The sequence below is a fragment of the Netta rufina genome (genome assembly GCF_964035555.1).
Source record: "Netta rufina genome assembly, chromosome: 3".
Taxonomy (NCBI): domain Eukaryota; kingdom Metazoa; phylum Chordata; class Aves; order Anseriformes; family Anatidae; genus Netta; species Netta rufina.
Genome location: NC_140125.1, coordinates 77,008,715 through 77,017,312, shown reverse-complemented (window position 1 = coordinate 77,017,312; position 8,598 = coordinate 77,008,715).

Genomic DNA, 8,598 nt, shown 5'->3' with positions numbered 1-8,598 from the left:
TATCGGGGATATTATTCTGATTTAACGTGATCAAGTTATCTTACGTCAAGTATTTGCAGAAACAGAAGTTAAATATCTGCAATTATGTCTGAAGGCCAAATGATGGGAGGCTTTTGCAAAGAATTCATGAACTGTGTTTGTGCAAAAATCCAGTACTGAACAAGTGCTGGACACGTTCAAAAATTTGACCTGTGTGGACACTATACCACAAGATTTTCCTTTCAAAGAAGGGAAGAAAAAGAAAAAAGGGAAACAGGTCTTTACAAACACCATCATACCTCGAAGTTGTCAGGAAGCTATTGAAAGCTCTAGGTCCTAACAAGACACACAACAACAAGTTCATCCAGGAACTGAGACACAACACCCATTCTCTCTTTTTTGTTAACAAGATACAAGGAGTAGACTTTCCTTCCTCCTAATTTTCAACAACAAATCAGAAGCAGCTAAGCTGGTCAAGTTTCACCAAAACACATCCTGGTTTAACAAACCATTTCTTTAATGCTCGGCCTCTCGTACGGCAAAATGCAAATATAACATGCCTGAGCAGCTGAGCAGAAAAAGTGGAGCAACCTTTCTAGACCCATTTGAAAAGTAGGTCTGTGTCCTGCAGAAATTTTGTCTTTTGTCTATTTTGCTCAGCATTGAAGGAAGTGTATGTGAGTGGCCCCAGCACAGGGTATGACCTGTAAGCACAGCCTTGCTGTGGATGTTATTAATAAAATGTTCTAATTTTCCCAGCACCCTCAGGACTATGGGATGGCTAAGGTCTGGCCAAAACATTGCTTAAAGGAGAGGATGTGAGCACTCTTCTCTTTTTCTTGAGATACTTACCAAAGGGTGAAGTCATCAGTCCTACATGTAGCTGCACAGAAAGATTAAACTCCTTAACTAAATTAATTGGAGGCTCCCAATTGAACCAGAAGTTTTCTTTTTCCTTCTCAAAGGCTCACAGTTGCTCAACAGGCTGGAGAACACCAATAAGCCACAGGTTGCTGGGTGCAATGGGGAGATGTGGGGAGATGGGGATGGCCTTCTTCTGCCTCCCCAGATGGAGCCATGGCTCCGGCTCCAGCTCCTGACATCAGGATGGGGCACCCAGCCAGGTGAAGGGCTTGTCACCACTCTGCTCAGGGGTCTCCTCTCTGCTACATGTACGCCGACACTCAGGTCTTGCCACAAAAACCAGAATTCTCATCTCTCCTTCTATTAGTTCCCTGTAATCCACAGGACGTAAAATATATTTTTCCTCCTTTCTGCTTTGCTTGTTCTTGTATTAAATTAAAGTTAAAAAATCACATGCTTGCCATCCCATATGTTATTTAAAACATAAAAATTTTCAATCAAGTTTGTATATCGTAAGTAAATTTGAAAAACAGCATGCCTTACTTGAAATCCCATTTCTGGGACTTTCAAAAGCAATACCAGCAGTTTCCGTTACAATTCTTTTAATTATTTTTTGCTTTGATTAAGACAAATATATTTCCCAGAGTTATATATTTGCACAAAAAATACAAAATATAGGAAGATCCTATATCAACAAAATACACAAGCTTTGCAAATTACCCAGACTGCAAATATTTATCACTTGAACATCTGTCAGAGCTGTGCTCCCCGGAGACATTTCTACCAAATTTTTACTCAAAGTAGATGGAAAGTGAGAAAGAGAGCTTAGGGGCAAAATTATACAGTGTGAGAAATAAAATCTGAGCAGGTGCCTAAAGTACACGGGTATTAATTTTGTCCGCTAGTCTTTGCTAAATACTGCTCAAGGTTTCCTCTGTTTTTTAAGCTTTGTTCCTCTGTTGCCTCAATTCAAGAGGTTCAAGTGGGAAGGGATGCTGGCTATTTCCGAACATAATTTCAAACAGAGCTGAAACCAACATTTTATTTCGGTGGAGCCCAGATAACAGACAAGCGTAATATTACTTTTTATATGAAAAATTCCTCCTCTTATCACATCTTGAGAAGGCGTGAGTATGCCTGGGAAGCAGCTGCTGGAGGAGCCAGTCTGTATCCACTCCTTACGACTCTCCACCCCAAGAGATTCATCTGACACCTGGCTGGCATCCACCTCTTGCACAAACTTTAGCTGTGGTCCCTAAAGGTAAAATGGCAATCGAGTAACAAGTTTCCACCCCCCGTGGTAAGAACTCTCAGCTGACCAACATATTCAGAAAGCCTCCTGGATGCTGCCCCCTCCACCAGCTGCAGCTCGAGATGCTCCTCCAGCTCTCGGGGGGCAGAGCATGTAAGCACCATATGCCAGGTCTTCTGAGACAAACGTGTGTAATAGGCTTAGGGAGATTTCTCAGTTCTGCTGTAATAAGAAGCTAAGGGTGGCTGCCTGGGGTCAGACCCAAGGCAGCTCAGGGGGGTGTCTCGGACATGGTTGGGACAGCCAGAGACCCGTGTGTATGGTGCTCTCCTGGCCCCCGCTCCTATCCAGCCCCTGAGTTACGGGTGTTTGCTCTGCCTTCAGCAGATCTCAGTGGGTTTTCTTCTCTGATTTTTCCTTCCTCAGACTCGGCACTGTTAGTTATCTTTGCATAACTGGCATAGGAAACTGCTGCTCACCAACCACCCAGCACAGGGCCAAGGCATGGCTGTAAAAGCAGAGGGAGTGACCTGAGTGCCAACAGCTGTTTGTCTGTCTGTTTGCTTTCCTAAGGCATCATTTTGAAAGGTGAAAGCCGGTCTGAGATAGGAGAAGCTTTTCCAGCAGGAACACATGGCCGCTTTGCACAGCTTTCTTTCTCCATGGGAAGAATACTTCCCAATTTCTGACTTTCTGTTTACAATCAGGGTATCCATCCCTAACCAAAGCAGAGGTCTCCATCTGCCTTTATTCCCACAGCAGCTCTTTGATTTTATGACAGTGTCAATATACCATGTTAAAACCCCAAGGTTATAAACAGGACTATCCATCATTTCCCAGACTTCCTTGTAGACCTTGTAGCACATTCTCCATAGCTTTGAAATTTGATATATTTATGGAATATTTTTTTCCTTGTATTTCACTACAGCCTCTTGGAGAAGGGGAGCTGCCCAAAGCACCCTGACGCTGATGGTTTCATCTTTGCTGTTGGTCTGGGCAGCTTCTAGGTACTGAGGGCAACCAAGGCTCTACGCTGAATTCTGAAAAGCAGTCGTTGGCTGTCCCCAAAAGGCCTGAGTTTCTGCAGGAAGAGGCTCAGCACTTTTTTAAAAAATCACATTTATTTCAGGCTGGGTCCCTGAGAGCATGAGTATGCCTTGGCAGCTCATTTTTGCAAGTGAGGGTTTTTTGGATGCCAGCTCAGCATTGCGCTTGATGTAAAAAATAGTACGATGCCTTACTCATGGAAAGACGTTGCACCCTTTTTTTCCTATTTATTTATTTATTAGGACGTGGGGGTACTTGATCTGCAGCTTCTGTGTGGCCAGAAAAAAATTAATTCCTTTCTTGTTTAGATTTCTGACCTACCTCCAAACTTAACACCTTGCTAAACCCATCCCCACTCACAACCATTTGTTGATAAAAAATATGTAACTGAGCTGTTTGCTTTGAACCTGCTCTTTCTATATTTTTTCTCTTTAATATTACTAACTTTCAGGTTTTTTGCATGCTTGCAGATTCTGCAGCACAGAATGTCCTCCTGTCGTCCTTGCTTGTGATGTTCAAAACCTGCTCCATCCCTTTGCAAGTGACTTTCTTCCATCGGCCTGCAAACAACAAAAGAGGCTTTAAAGATAAAAGAGAGAGGAAGCCAGCTTCTCTTTTTAATAGCCTGGGGACAGGACACCATCCCCTCGCGCAGGAGAGTTTGACTGCAGAAGCCTGGAGATGATTGAATTGAGCTCACACAGATAATGTCTTGTTCCCACAGGACAGCCCCAGGTGGACTTTCAGCACTAGCCTGCGCTAAAGCAGACATAAAAAACCTCAAACACGATCTGGAATCGATATGATATTATTCTTCCCTTCTTTTGCTTCCCACTTCGCTGTTGTCAGCCTGGCAGCGCGGTGACCTTCGCAGTCACCTCTGCAGAGATCCCGCTCCCCCCTGGGCAGCAGCGGATGCTCCCCCTGGGCCAGGCAGCATAAGCCTCACATCTGAAGGTTTGTGTCTCCTGCTTCATGCTGTTTCTGGCTGAGCGTGGAATAGCCAGAATCGTGTGCATTAAAAAATGGTACAGGTTTAAACTGGAGGGTGACATTTTGAATGTTTTTTTTTGTTTTGTTTTGTTTTTGTGTTTTTTTTTTCTCAGTGTGCTGCAGCTCAATTTGTTTCCAACAACCATCCTAAAATTTCCTCTTTCTAGAGGGGTGCTGGTGCCCCCTAGGTTCATATTCACTCCTTCAGCTTGAGCACATCTTTCTTCACAAATGTTCTTTCTTAAAATCCCGGAAGTTCACTCAACACACGATGTCCTCTAACATTCTGAAGCCAATATTCAAAGCAATTTTCTAAAAAAAAAAAAATCACCTTTATGCAACAATCTACTCTTTGGCTCTTTAGAAGTAATCTTCTTAGATTGATAATTTAATTTATTAAAGAACATGTTATTACATTGTCTAGGAACATTGCAGTTCTGCATCAATAAAACTGCAGCCTATTCTTCATGGGGAGAACAAGGCAAGTCTTCTGAAAATAAACAAATAAACTTTTTTTTTTTTTTTTGAAAGTATTGTTCTAAGTAATTCAGAGCAACAGTGATTATTCAGCACTCGTATACTTAGGAAATTGAAGGTGCAGGATGATAACAATCCTCTTGCAGTTTTAATTTCCTGCATAAAAATAAACCGTATACAGATTAGGGAGATCAGACAACATTCAATAGATTCCTGATTCAAGAGGTGCAATGATCACAATAAGCTGTCATGAGGCCCTGAAGAGTAGGAATGTGAACAACTTAAGGTCAGAATAATGTGATGATAGATCAGGACATCATGGGCCTCTTGTCAGATGACACGTTCTGGCCATGGAGATGTGTGTTAGCTGAGGCTGCTGGTAGTGCCGTGGTAAAAATGAGTAACAGTAGGTTATGTCTCCCCTTCACTGAGTTAATGATAAAGTTGGTGTTGTCTGGTGGTAGATGTCTTACTGTAAGAGCTGTGACCCATGCTTTCCAGTTGCTAGCTACTTCAGAGCTGTACTTGAAGGTGGAATTGATCCCTCCACATTGGCTGGCAAAAAAGCTAAAGACTTGAGGAGGAGCCATTCTCTTCAAACACAGCAAGAGATGATCTTTCAGGATACGGTAACTTTACCCTTGCAGGTTTCCCAAACATGCCCTCTTTTTTCCTTCTCAAAACTTTGTCCAAGCAGAACTAGGGCATCTCTAATGACTGTTTTCTGTCTGGCAGCACCAGCACTTGCCAGGAACATGGGGCTCATTGCCCCTGGGCATGGGCTGTGCCTGGAGAGGTACTGGAGGGGAAAGTGGCAGCCTGAGGCCATCAGGCAGTTCACTCTGGTCCTGTTAGCACTGCAGATGCACTGTGAAGAAACAACTCCAGATGCAAAAGCAAGACAACATTTTTCTTATTTTGACTGCATACATATGTTTAATACGCTACAGGTATTGATAGTGAAGGAGATTTTGCCCTTAAGATGGTGAAACAGGCAAACAATTAACGAGTCAAGTGTTGCAAGGAGCGGGTCCATTTCTGTTTGTTGTTCCAAGGTCTGGGACCAGATTCCTGGCATTGCTAGGTGCCTAAAGATGCAGAGGGCTGTTACTGAACACAAGGGGAATGAATCAACACCAAGGTGATTTGAAATTCTGATCCGAATGATCATGGCTACATCGGCAAGTTCCTAGAAACTGGAAAAGGTGGGTAGATCCTCAGCTCATAAACAGCAACACAGCGTGTAGCAGCGAGTATGGTAGCTCAGATAGGTTTTGGCACAGCCCATGAAGTGGGTGAGCTTTGCTTAAATGGCATTACGCTTTTCTACGGCAAAAGAAAATAAAAAACTAAGATCTCCAGATGTACAGTTGTACTACATTTCCAGGGCTTTTTAAAATGCAATAAGAAAATCTTGAAATCATGCAAAGAAATGTGCTGCTAAAACTCAATCCAGAACAATTTTTCTGTTGTGGTCACTGCATGTTTTGGAGCATGGCACGTCATCAGTATTGGCTATCTATCATGTTTGCTGAAAGAGTGGTGTGGGGTATCTGTGCTCAGCATGCTTGATGTGCTCTGTTAGCAGCGCCTTGGTGCATCATGGCCCAGTGCTAGTGCCTGAGGCATGGCACCAACCTGAAGCCAGAGCAGGGCTCACATGGGCCCCCGCTTGTCTTTTGCCTCCTTAGTGCATTATGTGAAAGAATTAACTTCAGGAATTAAATCTAAGACATTCTGAGACTTGGATGCTCTGTTGTTCCTGATATGTAGCATTAAGCAGTTTAACACAGCCATTACTGTAATGTATAGATGCCTTGCTGAGGGCTGAAAACATCACGTAAAAGGAGCTTTCTTACAGCTTGTATGTATTTTTCAAAGTTGATGGTTCCTTTCTTCTGAATATATATATCCCATATATAACTCTCTGCCCTTGTGGTTTACCGCTGCCCTCTCAGTTAACAACATAGCAGGGCAAAAAGCCAATGTTGGCATAGAGGGTAGAGCACCTTAAAAGGTGAAAGCGTTTATTTTTGATTGCGACTAGAATTGCAACTGCTATCCAACTTTGAGACCATCCCCCAGGAGCAAACTGCTCCAGCACGGGTCCCCCATGGGCGGGCAGCTCCCCCCAGACCCCTGCTCCTGCGTGGGCTCCTCTCCAGGGGCTGCAGCTCCAGCCCAGCGCTTGCTCCTGCGGGGGCTCTCCATGGGCCGCAGCCTCCTCCAGGCCACATCCACCTGCTCCACCGGGGGCTCCTCCACGGGCTGCAGCCTGGAGATCTGCTCCATGTGGGACCCATGGGCTGCAGGGGGACAGCCTGCTCCACCAGGCGCCTCTCCACAGGCTGCAAGGAGCCAACTGCTGCTGCATGCCTGGAGCACCTCCTGCCCTCCTGCTGCACTGACCTGGGGGCTGCAGGGCTGCTTCTCTCACACTTTCTCACTCCTCTCTCCCAGCCGCTGTTGCTCAGCAGTTGTTTTTTTTTTTTTTCCCTTTCTTCGATCTGCTTTCCCAGATTCCCAACAAGCATCACTCACTGGCTTGGCTCTGGCCAGCTGTGGGTCCCTTCTGGAGACGGCTCTGATCTGACATGGGGCAGCTGCTGGGCTCTGCTCTCACAGGCCACCCCTGCAGCCCTCCTGCTACCAAAATCTTGCCACGTAAAACCAATACAGGGATAACATGATGCAATAGCTCAGTAATACTGAGCTGGTTATATTGCACAACCCTTGTGGTATTAATCAGATCACTTTGCATACATACAACATATGCAATGCAGCCAATGCAGCTGAGCTGGTGCCAGTATGAGAAGTTTTATATTTTTACTATCGTGCTTATGCACTTTTAAATTCAAACCAGAGATGATGCATAAACAGAAAATTGATTTTCTTTCCTCTTTCCATTGAAATGAAGTCCCTCAAAATCTCATCTTACAGCATTGCCGCCACAAGTATTTTAAAGACTTGCTATGAATAGAACCACAAGCTCCCTTTTAAAGTAAGCCAACTTCTCAATTTATTTGGAAAAATAAATCCAAAACCAAAACAACCACAAAATGTCATTTGGGAGCAAGGGAGGGGCACAGGGCCAGGTGGAGGCTTCCAGCCCACGCAGGAGACATGGGGTTTTGCAGAGGTGAGGACGAGGCAATGAGTGGTGGCAGGGAGATGTGGCCATACCTGGGAAGGGCCCAGCAGACACCATCCTCACCTCAGCCTTCCACTGAGCTGGACCAGCCAGGCTGTGCCCAGCTCCTTCCTCGGCACCAGCAGTCAGAGAACTGAGCCAATAAAGTCTTTGGAGAAGCGCCTTGAATTGCTTTGAGCTGGAGGAGCTGCAGGCTTTCAAGGCAGAGCTTTCCCTAGCCAGCCAGTTAAATAAAACATGGTCAGACATAGCTGCGTGGAGAGAATTACTAACCAGTGAACATGATCATGGATGCTGTTTTATGTCTCCACAATATACCTGCACAGAGAGGCTCATGCAAACCATACAGAGCTTCAATAAAAAAAAAGCCAGGAGGCAAGAAATGTTCTTGGCACTGTTAGGCAGCCTGGGGGGAATCCTGCCAACACAGTGCCACCATCACTAGTGCCGTGCACGATCCTGGCTGATGCCCAAGCCACCTGTAGGCAATGAGCTGAGCCCACACAGCACCTGCAGAGGGGAGCAGCCACCTGCAAGCTCCTGAGCTGGTCTGTGGGACTTGCAGGGGGTGCTGGATGGAGCTTGAGGGATGTTACAGGTGTTTCCACCAAGCAAAACTACTTTAAAATACATAAGCTATTCACGCTTGCAAATTAAGTCTGTGAAAGTCCAGCCTCAGCGCTTCCTCTCCAAAACCAAAAGCAGGCAATGTTCCTGATTTGAGGGTGCCCACATCAAAATGCTTGGCCTATTCTCCGAAGCCTTCCTTCACCAGCTGGTGAGAATGAGTACTTGTACCTGTAATCCACTGCTTAGAGCAGTTGAGTCCTTTCAC